The sequence below is a fragment of the Lissotriton vulgaris genome, chromosome 6 (assembly GCF_964263255.1).
Source record: "Lissotriton vulgaris chromosome 6, aLisVul1.2, whole genome shotgun sequence".
Classification (NCBI taxonomy): domain Eukaryota; kingdom Metazoa; phylum Chordata; class Amphibia; order Caudata; family Salamandridae; genus Lissotriton; species Lissotriton vulgaris.
The window spans coordinates 1,679,157,208-1,679,170,254 of NC_141694.1; the positions used below are offsets into that span (position 1 = coordinate 1,679,157,208).

Consider the following 13,047-nt stretch of genomic DNA (forward strand, 5'->3'; position numbering starts at 1 on the left):
TATTTGTTTTGTTGCACTTGTCTTTTATACCATCAAAAGATCAGTCATCATGGACGTTTTGTTTATGTTGGTGGACCAAATCCCAAAACAGCGATAAGGTGCGGGTACTGTCCCTATGATCAAGGGATCAACCTTTATGCACAAGGGTTTGGCCAAATGATATGACTGATCATTAAGTCTGTTTGATGGAAACCCGATCTGAATTGTTTTGGACTGGTTAGCCATTTATCAATACCCTATGATGTAACGGTCCCTTCTATGCATGTATAGTTCACCTATTTCTCTCAAACACACTGTCTTTGTGATATACACACTCTGAGATCTTGTGGACTCGGTTTTGACAGTACAGCTCTAGTATTAAGCTGGTCGACCCCCTGTGTTTCTTGTGTTATACTGCTTATAACATCAGCCATTTTTGTGAACAACAGGGGTTAGGTCCTTTACGTGGTGGGGGCTAGACCCTATATAAGTAACAAGCAGCACACAGTGCCCACACCACAATTACTCAATACGTATTTTGAAGGGTAAGAAACCAATTTATTGTCGCTTCCCTAGACCACATTACTTTGTGTTCATTATTTTATACCTTTTTCAAGTTTTCAAAAAATTCATGGAAGGAAAAGACAATGAATTCAAATATTTACAAGGCTAATTAAACGTTCTACAAACATTAAAAGACAAACATTATTTACACATTAGAAAACATTCTGATATCAAGCATTTACAACAAAATTACAAAAAAATGATAATGGTTTCATCACAAACAACAATTATTACAAACGACAAATGAGAGAAACTAGAGTTGGGAGGAAAAATATAAGCAACTCAATGACTTATGAGTTTTCTAAATACTGGACCAGCCGGTCCTAGTGTTTTTTACAATGATGGGTTTTAACTCCCAAACAAATAATATCAGCCAGGCTTGGTAAGCTATGTCTGTACAGTGAGTGCTGAAGCCTCCAAGGCCATTTTCACACAGCGCTTGTTGTTCAGTTTGATCAGCGCATTGGCTAGACATAATATACATGCAGATGTGGCCAACTTTGGTTTTAGGCGGGATTAATAATGCACTGTGCAAGGCAGAAGACACACACTTGATGAATATCCATATGCAGAGTGTTGGTGCAGGAGAGGATGTGATCCATTTCTTTTGAACCCAAAGGTATGGGCCCGCACTTCTAAACCCAAAGAGAACATCTGTAGATATAATATAATATATTAGCTAGGGAGGGTAAACCTAGGTTCTATTTAGACCTGTTTCCTTTAGCACTTTAACATGCTTTCACCCTTTGTATTTAATGGAATAGTAACTATGCTGTTAACCTTGATCTTTATAATATGTTTGCTTGTACTTGCTAAGATACTGCGTTTGAGAACACTGCATTAGAAATAAACATTTCAAACTTGCACGTGTCCTCATTGACTCCTCGTTCTGGATTGATATGTTAGTATAACGAAAGAGTGTTCATGTGTTCCACGTTACCTGAGGTGTTCTAAGTTCATGTTCTGGGTTGTCTAAATAATTGGGGTTTTGTAAGCACCAATGAGACACTGATAGCTAGTCTGGTAGGGGATTTTGGATGCTGAGGTGAGTTTTGGCACACCCTAATTCACTGAGGTTCCAAGTCTCTATGCACAGTTCTGTATAGGAGCAGAATCCCTGCTACACCAGAATGCAACACAGCCTCTTGCGCCTTCCTTCTACAGTCTGTGGGATTGCCAGATCCCCACTTCTAACCGATTTTCCCCTTTGTCGGACTTTGAATCTAATGATTGACTTGCATAGACTCCTGTTCCATTTAAGACCGTAACTAAGTTATTAAAGGCCTATCTCGCCCCTGCTGGACCCTCTTTTACAGACTTGGTCCCCCAAAATGGGCCTGCCACAAAGTTTATTAGATGGAAAAACGCTGGTATTTTGATCAAAGCAGCAGGACCTATTTCGACATTAAATTACTACAAGAGACCTGGACGTCAGAGGAAATTGTGTGGGATGGCTTTGAAAGTTTCTTAATTCCTGCTATCATTTCACCTGGTCAGAAATGGTAGGGAGGCTTAGTTACTTTGATTAGACCCTCAAAGTTCATAACATTTATAACTTTATAAACCAATTGTTTGTAACCATGATGGTATTGAGGTTTTGTGGATTGTGTTGTTTCATGAGTTCCATTTTTTTCTTGTCAATTTCTAGGAAGCAGTCTTTGATGTAGGGTATCAAATAGATATTCTGTTTAAGGTAGTATCACTTCTCAAATCGTGTTCATTAAGCCTTTCACATAATTTCTATGTGGTGGTGGTAGGGTGGCCATTTTCAATGCTAAGCTTGGTTTTAATTCTACATTCCATGACCCTTTTCTGAAAGCTGATAACCTTCTATGTACCCAAGCCTCTGAGAGTAGGGGTCTGAAGCTGTTTTAACACCCTATGTAACTCTGGCCTAATTAACACTGTGGAACTTTGGGAGATCTCCATAAACAGCCCAATACCTTTGTTGGTTAGGGCTACGGTTCAGTTATAGATTACATCTTTATTTCTAAGAACATGGCACCATTTGCTATTTTGGAAGGAGTGACTGAGAATAGCTTCAGTGAGCAGAACCCTCTTGAACTTGCCCTTAAAATTCCAGACTGTTGTGAGAAAAAACCATCTTTCCTGCATTGGTATGCTCCCACTTTTTTCTGAACTGCTGATGTGCTTTGACTGTGCGCGCCCTGGGTTCCTGCCATCCAGGTACACCAATGTTCTGCACCCAAGCCAATCGGGTTTCAGGGCTAATTATAGCACAGAAACCGCTCTGCTGGAGGTCTCAGAAAAAGATCAAAGGTACGCTGGATCGAGGGGGTAAAGCAGTTTTGATACTGCTGGACCTCTCGGCAGCTTTTGATACCGTGCCCCATGGACGACTCCTTCAGAGATTGGAGGAATGCGGGATTGGGGGCACAGCTTTAAGGTGGTTCTCTTCCTTTTTGGAGTACCGTCAGCAGGCGGTTTGGACACCTCCCTTTACAGTGGACATCCCTGCACTGAGTGTGGGAGTGCCCCAGCGCTCAGTGTTGAGCACTACTCTTTTTAATATTTATAGGTCTCCTTTGGCGCCGCTGGTTGAGAGCTTAGGGGCCAAAGTTCTTACTTACGCCGATGATTCACAACTTCTGTTCACTTATGAAAAAGGGGAGCCCTTTGATGAAAACCAAATACATGTTTAAGTGATGTGTTCAATTGGTTCCGGGAGAACCAATTATCTTGTAATTCCGCTAAAACGGAAATTATCTTTTTCGGTCATACCCCAGCAGATGAATGGCGGAAATGGTGGCCATCGGATCAATCGGCTCCTGTTAGCCCCGTCACGACGGTTAAGAACTTGGGAGTGATGTTAGACTCTGATCTCTCTATGAAGACACAGGTGCAGTCAGTGGCTGGAACGTGTTTTAGGATGTTAAAAATGATGAGGGATTTCCTAGCATTGCTACCAGTGGCCCATAGAAAGACAGTGGTCCAGGCCTTGATAATGTCTAGGCTGGACTAGGTTAATGTACTCTATTTGGGCATTCCTGAGTACTTATTAAACAGTCTTCAGATTGTTCAGAATTCAGCCGCTGGAGCAGTTTCTATGGCTGGACCTAGAACCCACATGACAAATCATTTGAAAGTACACCACTGGTTATCAGTAAGAAACAGAGTGGCTTTTAAGGCACTTGTGTTGGCCTTTAAGGTGCTGAATAACAGTGGGGCAAGTATATCAGGAAAAGAATTGTGCCCTATTACCCAGCCAGGGCCCTGACATCATCTACCCAACATCTTTTGCGGGTGCCTAAATTCTGCCGGACCAGGAGGGGCGGACGCTCCTTCCAGTTGGTAGTGAGCAGAATATGGAACAGGCTCCCGCTGTCTTTAAGACAAGAAGTAGATCTTCTGAGCTTCCGACGCCAGCTAAAAACCTGGTTGTTCCATCAATAATCTAAGTGGAGTAGGAGTAGGAGGGAACGTTGGGCTCTCTTGCTAGGTTCTTTTGCTTAAAATTCCTAAGCGCCGGGACACTCTTCGAAGTAGCCGTGCGCTTGTACAAATACCCTATCACATTAACATTCTAAGTGTCTACTTTTGAAAACTGGAAATATTCTTTAAAAATCAAACGAAATACTGAAACGCACTTACCTACCTGTTTTGAGTTAAGCTCCCAGTGCTGGCCCTAGGAGACCAGTGCTGGGTTACAAAAGTAACGCGGTCGTACTTTACCGGCAACCTGAATTTTCTCCCATTGAATAACTGTCAGATTCACAATGAAAAGTTTCTAATTGTGAACTTTTAAAACAGCTTTATATTCATGAAAATTCACTAAAGTAACTAAAACGTTTTGCTGATCTGGTTTCAGCTTAGACCCCAGGACTGAATCTCAGATCTAGTCCTGGAACTACCAAAATAATCCATATAGTAATCAACTATACTTATATGTAGAAAACCCATTGAGCTCAATGCTAGAGTGTATTTTAGGTTTGTGTTGCTTTACTACCAATACTGTAATCATTGTGTGCACAAACTTTGTTGCTCCCTTGCAATGTATTTGCATGAGAGTACTCATAACCAAAAAAGTATATTTTTATAACTGCTGATCCTAAAAATTAAACTATATCTGTGGATATAAAAACAATTGGCCTGGAGTTCAGTCCTTGAGTGTGTGAAAACTTTTGCTGACGGAGTGTGTACAACAAATGCTTTACACTGTCCTCTGGTACTGCCTTACTGCTCTACCAAGCTACCACTTTGGAGAGTAAGGTAAGTTCTGACTTTAACCTCTGGGGTTGGTGGACTCTATACACACTTTACTTCATTCTAGTCCAGTATATATAGAGCCACTTTCTCACATTGGTGGATCAGAGGTAGGATACAAACTTGCATTTGTTGGACTACTTGGTTACCATCTGATCACACAACAGAACTCATAAATTGCCTTCAGAATTCTGAAATTAGTTAAAAGTCTGATAGGGCCTTGCTTAAGTCCCATTAGAATTTTTTTAAAATAAAAAAGTCACTGCAAGCTAGGGTAGAGGGTTAGAACTATCAGGTTAGAATGTCTCAAAAGAACCCAGCTAGTAGTGTAGATAATATAAACATGGCGGAGGAACTCAACCTCACACCTTACTTGCACTTGGACTTCAAGGAATTGAGGACCCTATGCAAAGTTTAAAAAAAGTAACTGTAGGTCTGCATCAAACCAAACAAGGGTTCCAGGAGTTCCTGGCTGAGTATGCGAAAGACCACCCCTCTGAGCAGGGTGATACCCAGCCAGAGGGAGACGGAGTGGATGAGGAGGAGAATACTGACGACCCCCCATCATTCCTAGGGAAGAAAGGGTCTCTGTACCCTTGACTCCAAGAGTCAGCCTTGGGAGCCTGGGAACCACACATGTGGACTGGGCCCCAGGGAATACATTGGGGAGAGTCCTAATGAAGAGGACATCTTCTTAGCAAAGTTGGCCAAGAGATTACACCTAGAGACCAGACTCCTGGCTCTAGAAAAAGAAAGAAAAGAGATGGGCTTAGCCCCCATCTCTGGTGGCAGCAATACCAATAACAAGGATAGAGAGCAATCTTATGATCCTAAAATCCCCAAAGGGATTGCGCCTAAATTTGAGGAACGTGATAACATCACCAAGTGGTTCACATCCTTTGAGAGGGCTTGTGATATCAGACAACTAAAGAGACCTCTCTGGGGGGCACTTCTCTGGGAACTGTTCTCTGGTAATTGCAGAGACAGACTTCTGACCCTCCCTGGGCCAGATGCAGGGTCCTAAGACCTCATGAAGAAAACTCGGATTGAGGGATTTGGACTCACTACTGAGGAGTATAGAATTAGGTACAGGGGGACTCACAAAACCCAGACCCAATCCTGGATAGATTTTGTAGACTACTCAGTAAAGACACTGGATGGTTGGTTAACTGGACACAATGTGCATGATTTTACTGGACTTTATAATTTGTTTATGAAGGAACACATTTTGAGTAATTGCACAAATGAAAAGTTGCATCAGCATTTGGTAGACCTAGGTCTAATTTCTCCCAAAGAATTGGGAAAGAAGGCAGACCACTGGGTCAAGACTAGGGTGACAAGGACAGCCATTGGGGGTGACCCAAAAGAAAGTGGTCACAAAACCTCCCCAGGGGAAAGGTGGTGAGAATCCCCAAGATAACAAATCTGAGTCTTCCAAAGGGCCCCAAAAACCTGTGAAGGTGGGTTGGTGGGTCCCAAACTACTCCCTGTGTCCCTCAGCCCTATAGGGGAAGAAACTTTGATCCTAACAAGGCCTATTGTAACAACTGTAAGAAGGTGAGACATTTAACTGTAGATAAGAACTGCCCCTACAACAAAGCTCCTAAGGCACCCATTCCAGCTACTCCAGGGGCAGTAAATTGCGATTCTCCTATTAACATGACCAGAGAATCTGGATTTCATTAAAGACACGGAGGCTAACATTATGCATTAATCCTTTAATGCAACTCACAAACAGCCGCTTACATCACAAAGACTAAGAATAAGAATGAAGCGACATCATGGTAACAATATAAGGCATGGGCCAGAGAATATCTGCCTCTTTTAAATGCATTCGAACATCAGATCAAGCTGCAAACGAAGAATCAATCTGTAATCTTGAACGAGGGATTAGTGAACGTTGAAAACAAGGACTCAAAATCCATGGAGATCCATCAATTCGAATGGTCTGGAAAAAAAAGTAGAGAAAATAAAGAAAGGAACACAAAATCCTTTAAAAGAGTAGAACACTAAGAGTTGGATAACATGAGATAATAAAGGCATAAACCATTGTAAACCAAATTAATTCCAGAAATTAAAGATTACATTTTTCCTCCAGGGAGGGAAGGGAGGGATAATGTTAGCCTCCGTGTCTTTAATGAAATCCAGATTCTCTGGTCATGTTAAAAGGAGAATCGCGATTTCATTACAAGACAGGAGGCTACATTATGCATGTTGGTTGCCTTGAATAACAACGTCAGAAACATGTTCAATTGGTTTACAATAATGATGGGCAAAGGTAGAGGCATTAAACCAATCAGCAGCCTTAAGGATGGCATCCAACTTACCACCAGACCAGTATGACTTGCTGGCCATTGCGCTTCTCAGAGAATGAGCTTGAAATTTAGACAGGTCAATACCAGCAAAGTTCATAGCCAATTTAACCCACCTGGCGATAGAGCAGGATGAGATGGGTTTAAAGGGTTTGACGTAGGAAACAAGAAGTTGATTGGCATCAGGAGGACGAAGATTTGCCATCCTCGACTCGTATTCCTTCATGCAATCAACTACACAGTGTTTTGCAGAAATCAAAACGTGGATAAAAGATAAAGTCAGACATGGTTTTAGTTCTCCTAAAGATTTCAAATTTCACACCTAACATGTAATAACATCTATTAGAGATGTCCACAGGTTTGACATGCGAAACTCTGCGACAAGAAACTAGGCACAAAAGATAGGCAAGCTTAATTGAAAGACATTTCCTGTTAAGAAGAGAATTGTCAGGCCAAGAACAAAAAAGGTCAAGCAGAAGTTTAACATCCCACACAGATTGGTTTTTAGGGCGAGGAAGCCTTTTAAGCCTAATACTTTTAAGAACTCTACAAATGATAACTTTCTTACCTACGTCTTACTGTTGACGAGAGAATGTCCTGCTGAAATTGCAGATCTAAAACAATTGATTGATCTATAGGAGACCGTTGTCAAAGAGTTCTACCAAAGAATTTATATATTAACGATAGGAGCCTCCACGGGATCCAAGTTCCTCTCCAAGCACCAACAAGACCATTTTTTCCAGATGTTATTATATCTGTAGTGAGTTCCTGGTGCCCACGATTCTCCAAGGAGAGAGAGCAGATGACGAAAGTCCAGACAATTGGTTAGATTGCCTGACGCTTTCCAGGCAAGAATGTATAAACTCCTGAAAGAACCAGGTGGTGATCTTCTCCGTTTGAGTTTATAAGGAGGCCTTGAGTTGCGGGAATCAGGGAGGGAACGTCGCAAGAAAGTTCCAGAGCTGTGGGGAACCAGGCTTGAGACGGCCAGAAAGGAGTTATCAGGATAAGAGAGCACTGTTCTTGTCTCACTTTCTGCAGAACCCTTTGGATCATTGCGAATGGCGTGAAGGCATAAGGGCGGAGAGGAGCCCAAGACTAGAGAAAAGCGTTCACGGCCAGAGCGCCCGGGTCTGGCATCCAGCTGAAATACTGAGGGAGTTGGAAGGTCAACCGGCTGGCGAAAAGGTCCACATTGAAAGCTCCCCAGTAATGAGCCAGGGAATTGAAAACTGTTACATTGAGTTTCCAATCGCTGAAATCTTGAAGGAATCTCGAGTTCCAATCTGCTGAGAGATTGGATTTCCCAGGAAGATATTCTGCCCTCAAGGAAATTTTGTGTTCCAAACAGAACATCCAGAGTTTCTTTGCCAGATCTGATAGGAATGCAGACCTCGTACCACCGAGTCGGTTGATATAAGAGACTGCCGGATACGTTGTCCATTTTCAGAAGAACGGATCTGCCCTGAAGAGAGTGTCTGAAACTCCTTAAGGCATAGAGACCGGCCGTCATTTCTAAGTTTATATGGTGGGTAGACTCTAAATGGGACCATACTCCACCAGTGTCTTGGTCGAGGAGACGTGCTCCCCAACCGTGAAGGCTGGCGTCTGACTCTAAAACAAATTCCAGAGTCGAGCCGAAGATAGCCCTTCCATTCCATGCGTCCAAATTGTCCAGCCACCAAGAGAGTTCCAGTCTCGCTTGTTGATCTAATGAAACATGGTCCCCGAACCAAAGACCGGACCGGAGTGCATTGGCTTTCACTCTCTGGGGTGCGCGATAGTTTAGAGGACCTGGGAAGATAGCTTGGATCGAAGAAGAAAGTAGACCAAGGAGTCTGGCCAATTCTTGGAGAGAGAGGGATTGCTGTCTCAGAGCAATCCTGATCTCTTTCCGAATTTTGGCAATTTTCTTTTTGGGGAGTAAGAGGAGACAACTGGAGGTGTCCACAGTGAAACCTAGGAACTCTAGATATTTGGTGGGGGAAAGAATGGATTTTTCCCTGTTTATAATGAAGCCGAGGTCCTCTATGAGGTTCATGGAGATTTTGAGATCTTCTAATATTTGGGAATGAGTTTGAGACATGATGAGGATGTCGTCTAAATAGATAATGAGACGAATACCTCTTGCTATCAGGATGGATACGATCGTTCTCATGACCTTGGTGAAGCACCAAGGGGCGGATGAGAGACCGAAAGGGAGGGCCTGAAATTGAAAGAGGTGTCCGTCCCAAATGAATTGGAGAAAGAGTTGATGTTCCTTGGCCATAGGGATGGTAAAATAGGCGTCTTTTAAGTGCAATTTGACCAGCCAATCTCCCTGAAGGAGAAGGTCTTTGAGAAGATGGATCCCTTCCATCTTGAAGTGACGATAAACAAGGTATTTGTTTACTTCCCAAAGGTTTATCACTGGTCTCCAACCTTTGTCCTTCTTCTCGACTAAGAAGAGGGTACTTACAAATTTTCTTTGGGTCCAAGGTACCTCGATAATGGCACCTTTCTTGAGCATAGAGGTAACTTCCTCTTTGACAATTGCTAGATGTTCTAATGGAAGATCCAGAGGCCCGGGTGCAATGGTCTGAAATGGGATGTCTACAAAGTCTATTTTGAATCCCCGGACTGTCTCTAGGATCCACGGGTCTTGCGTAAATCTTTTCCAAACATGATAGAAGAGTTTGAGTCTCCCCCCGACCCTGGGAGGGAAAGGAGAAGTAAAAGCACTTACTTTGAGTGTTGTTGTTTGAAGCCCCACGGGAAGGGAAGCCTCTGCCAAGGGAACCTCGTCCTCTCTGTGGATACAATTGTCGGTTGGAGGGGTAGAAGCCGCTACCAGTGGCACCTCTTCCTCTACCGGATGAGAAGGGCCGGAAGTTTCCACGGCCGGAAGAGCGGCCTGTCCAAAAAGGTTTGTAGGGAAGACTCTTCTCATGTTGTTCTGGGCTTTATCCAGAGCGGTGAAGGTGGCAACATATTTTCCGATTGTCTTGATCATGTCTTCCATGAAGAGGAGACCTTTGGGTTTGTTTGAGGGTTCTTTCACTGCGAGGTCACCACGTTTGGGGTTAATCCTGTTAAGGATAGTCTTTCTTCTCTCTATATTAAGACCAGAATTTGCGATACCTAGGAGTAGAATCGCCCCCTGGCTCCAGCCTCTAATTAGATTAATGTCTAGGGGAGTATTTGAAATATGTGATTCCTCTGCTAGGTCGAGGATTCTGGTAAGTGGGCCGAGGACATCCAGAAGGCGATCTTGACACGCCTTAAGGGCCCTTTCAAGACCTTTTCTGGGATCCTTTCCCAATTTGAATAAAAATGTAATTAGGTCCGGATCGAGATTAGGGGTCTGGCAGACCTTATCATCCATACATGGCCTATGGCATTCAGATCGCATGGTATTGCGTGTGTGTGTGTGTATGTATATATATATATAACTATCTCTCTCTCTCTAGAGAGAGAGAGAGAGAGTTCCTTAGCCATTGGTAACAAACTTAACGACATGGTCGTGAGGGAACCATCTCGAGCGGTTAGGACGGGAAATGTTGTTAGAGGAGAACATCTCGCCGCCCAGGGGATCAAGGATTGCGTCTTTTGAGGAAGGGGAAGAGTCAGCCTCAAAAAGGGCATTTAGATCCATGTCGTCTAAGTCGTTGTCATTAAGGTCAAGTACGAACTCCTCGTAAGGCTCATTATAGACGTCTTCATCAGAGTAAGAGTCTGAGTCAACACTTGCACTATCACCAATTGTGCTGCGGAGGGCACCCGCCAAAACTGTGCCGCTAGGGACACCCATCCGGTTTGTGCCGCGAGGGGCACCAATGTCTCTTGAGGCGCTAAGGCCTCCCAAACTGCGCGAGGTGCTAGGACCTCCCAGGTCAAGTAGGTTAGTAAGACCCCAGTAGTGCTTTCGTTGTGTTTGACTTTCTTATGAGCTTTGGAGTATGAAGGTTCAGGCTCACGAGGAGTGTCGCCATCGTTAATCAATGCTCTTTTGTGGGACATCACCTCTTTAAGTGTATCTAGCATGCATGGCATCTCTTTTTTCAGAATTTTTTAAAAAAGAATCACTAGTGTGGCTAGGGGAGCTAGCGACTGCGTCGTCTGACTCCATGTCAGACATAGTGCCAATATATGTCTTTTTAGATATAGATTATTAAAAAGGTATATGACTATTGATTGCCTGTCGAATAGTGTCTAGAATTCGATTTAATCTACTCTAAATGACAACGATCAATTACCAATTATCTATGCTAAATATTAATTCTAAAATTAAATCTCTTATTTAAAATTTTATTTTTATTTTTAAATCAAGTGACAAGCTAAAAATGTATAAATAAAATACACTCGTTGAGCATACAATTCTGGCCCAGAAATGTTGTTTTATTGAGTAAACGATTAGAGAGGGAAAAAACAGCTGTTCGTCGCGTCTGAAATGCTCTTGATAGAAGCACACACTGTTCCAAGGATAGAGGAATGACCCTTCGAAGGCAGGGTGCGTTGCGCTGCCGCTGCCAAGGGTCATTCCTCTAAATGCGGGTCAATGAGGAGCACACGTGACGCGCAGTTGGAGAGTGAACGCATCTAAATAATACAAATAGAGGAAGCAGGGCAGCTTTGATTCCCCTTGCGCTTCGATCTCCAAGCGTGTGTGAAGATGTTAATCTTGATTTACTCGGATCGCGAAATGAAAAATTACGGAGAATAGAAGTGTTCCGAAAATCGGACATGGGTGAGGAGAAGGGGGAAGAGGGGGGGGGGGGGGGGAGGTGAGGAGAAGACTACCATAAATTGGAAGTCTTAAGGGAGGGGGTTACGATAAGGGTAACCTGAAAGGAGACATGAAAAGCTGGTGCTTGAGTTACAGTCAGAGAAGGGTTGTAACCATGGAAACATTATAAGTAATTATCACTTAAACAACTATATTCTAACTTATCAAGTATACACGAAATAAGCAATATCAATATCAAAGAGCGTCAGAGGTGTAAGCAAAACAACTTATCTGTTTGCGAGCCGCATTTAAAAGTGGCAAATATTCTCTGGCACATGCCTTATATTGTTACCATGATGTCACTTCATTCTTATTCTTAGTCTTTGTGATGTAAGCGGCTGTTTGTGAGATGCATTAAAGGATTAATGCATAATGTAGCCTCCTGTCTTGTAATGAAATCTACAAATGGGATCAGAGGAGTGTGCACAGCAAATCTAGGAATACACTCAAGCTAGTCTAGTCTCCTTGGGGGACATGGAGTTTGCCAGTGTAGCTGGGTGGCCACCCAACTGTAAAAAGTATTGAATATGCTACTTACCAGTATGCATCTGTTCTTGGCATGTAGGGCTGCTGACATTCATATCTGTGCATAGATCGCCGCCTAGTGTTGGGTCCGGATGATCGCACATTGTTGTCCTGGAAGAGTCTTCGAAGTATCACAAGATAGTGGCTCCTCCCCTGGACTACAGTGCGCATGGGCATCGACTCCATCCTCAGATTGTTTTTAACCATTGTGGCCAAGATGGAGTGAAACTAAGAGAATAATGACCATGCTAGAAGTATGTGTGAATGCTGCAGCCGCTACAGGCGCCAGGGAGGAGGGCGGGCGATATGAATGTCAGCAGCCCTACATGCCAAGAACAGAGCATACTGGTAAGTAGCATATTCGGTTCGAAGCATGTGGGCTGCTGAATTCATATCTGTGCATAGAATACATAGCAGTCCCTCCATTAACGGCGGCCGCCCGTGCCAGCTGCAGCAGTTTGGAAAAGTGTTTTTAGAACAGCCTGCCCTACAGCTGCCTGCTGTTTGGAGTGCACATCAACACAGTAATGTTTTGTAAATGTGTGTGTGGAAGACCATGTGGCTGCTCTACATAGGTCTCCCAAAGGAATATTTCCAAGGAAAGCCATGGAGGCCCCCAACTTTCGGGTGGAGTGGGCCCGTGGTGGAATGGTGAGAGTGCGCTTGGCTTTCTGATAG

The 13,047-nt window shown here is 43.3% G+C and overlaps 1 pseudogene; it reads left to right on the plus strand.

Annotated features, from left to right (window-relative positions):
- The window catches only part of LOC147709310 (uncharacterized), a 52,023-nt pseudogene extending 49,813 nt beyond the window's left edge, over positions 1–2,210 (plus strand).
- Positions 2,211–13,047: the final 10,837 nt, after the last annotated feature.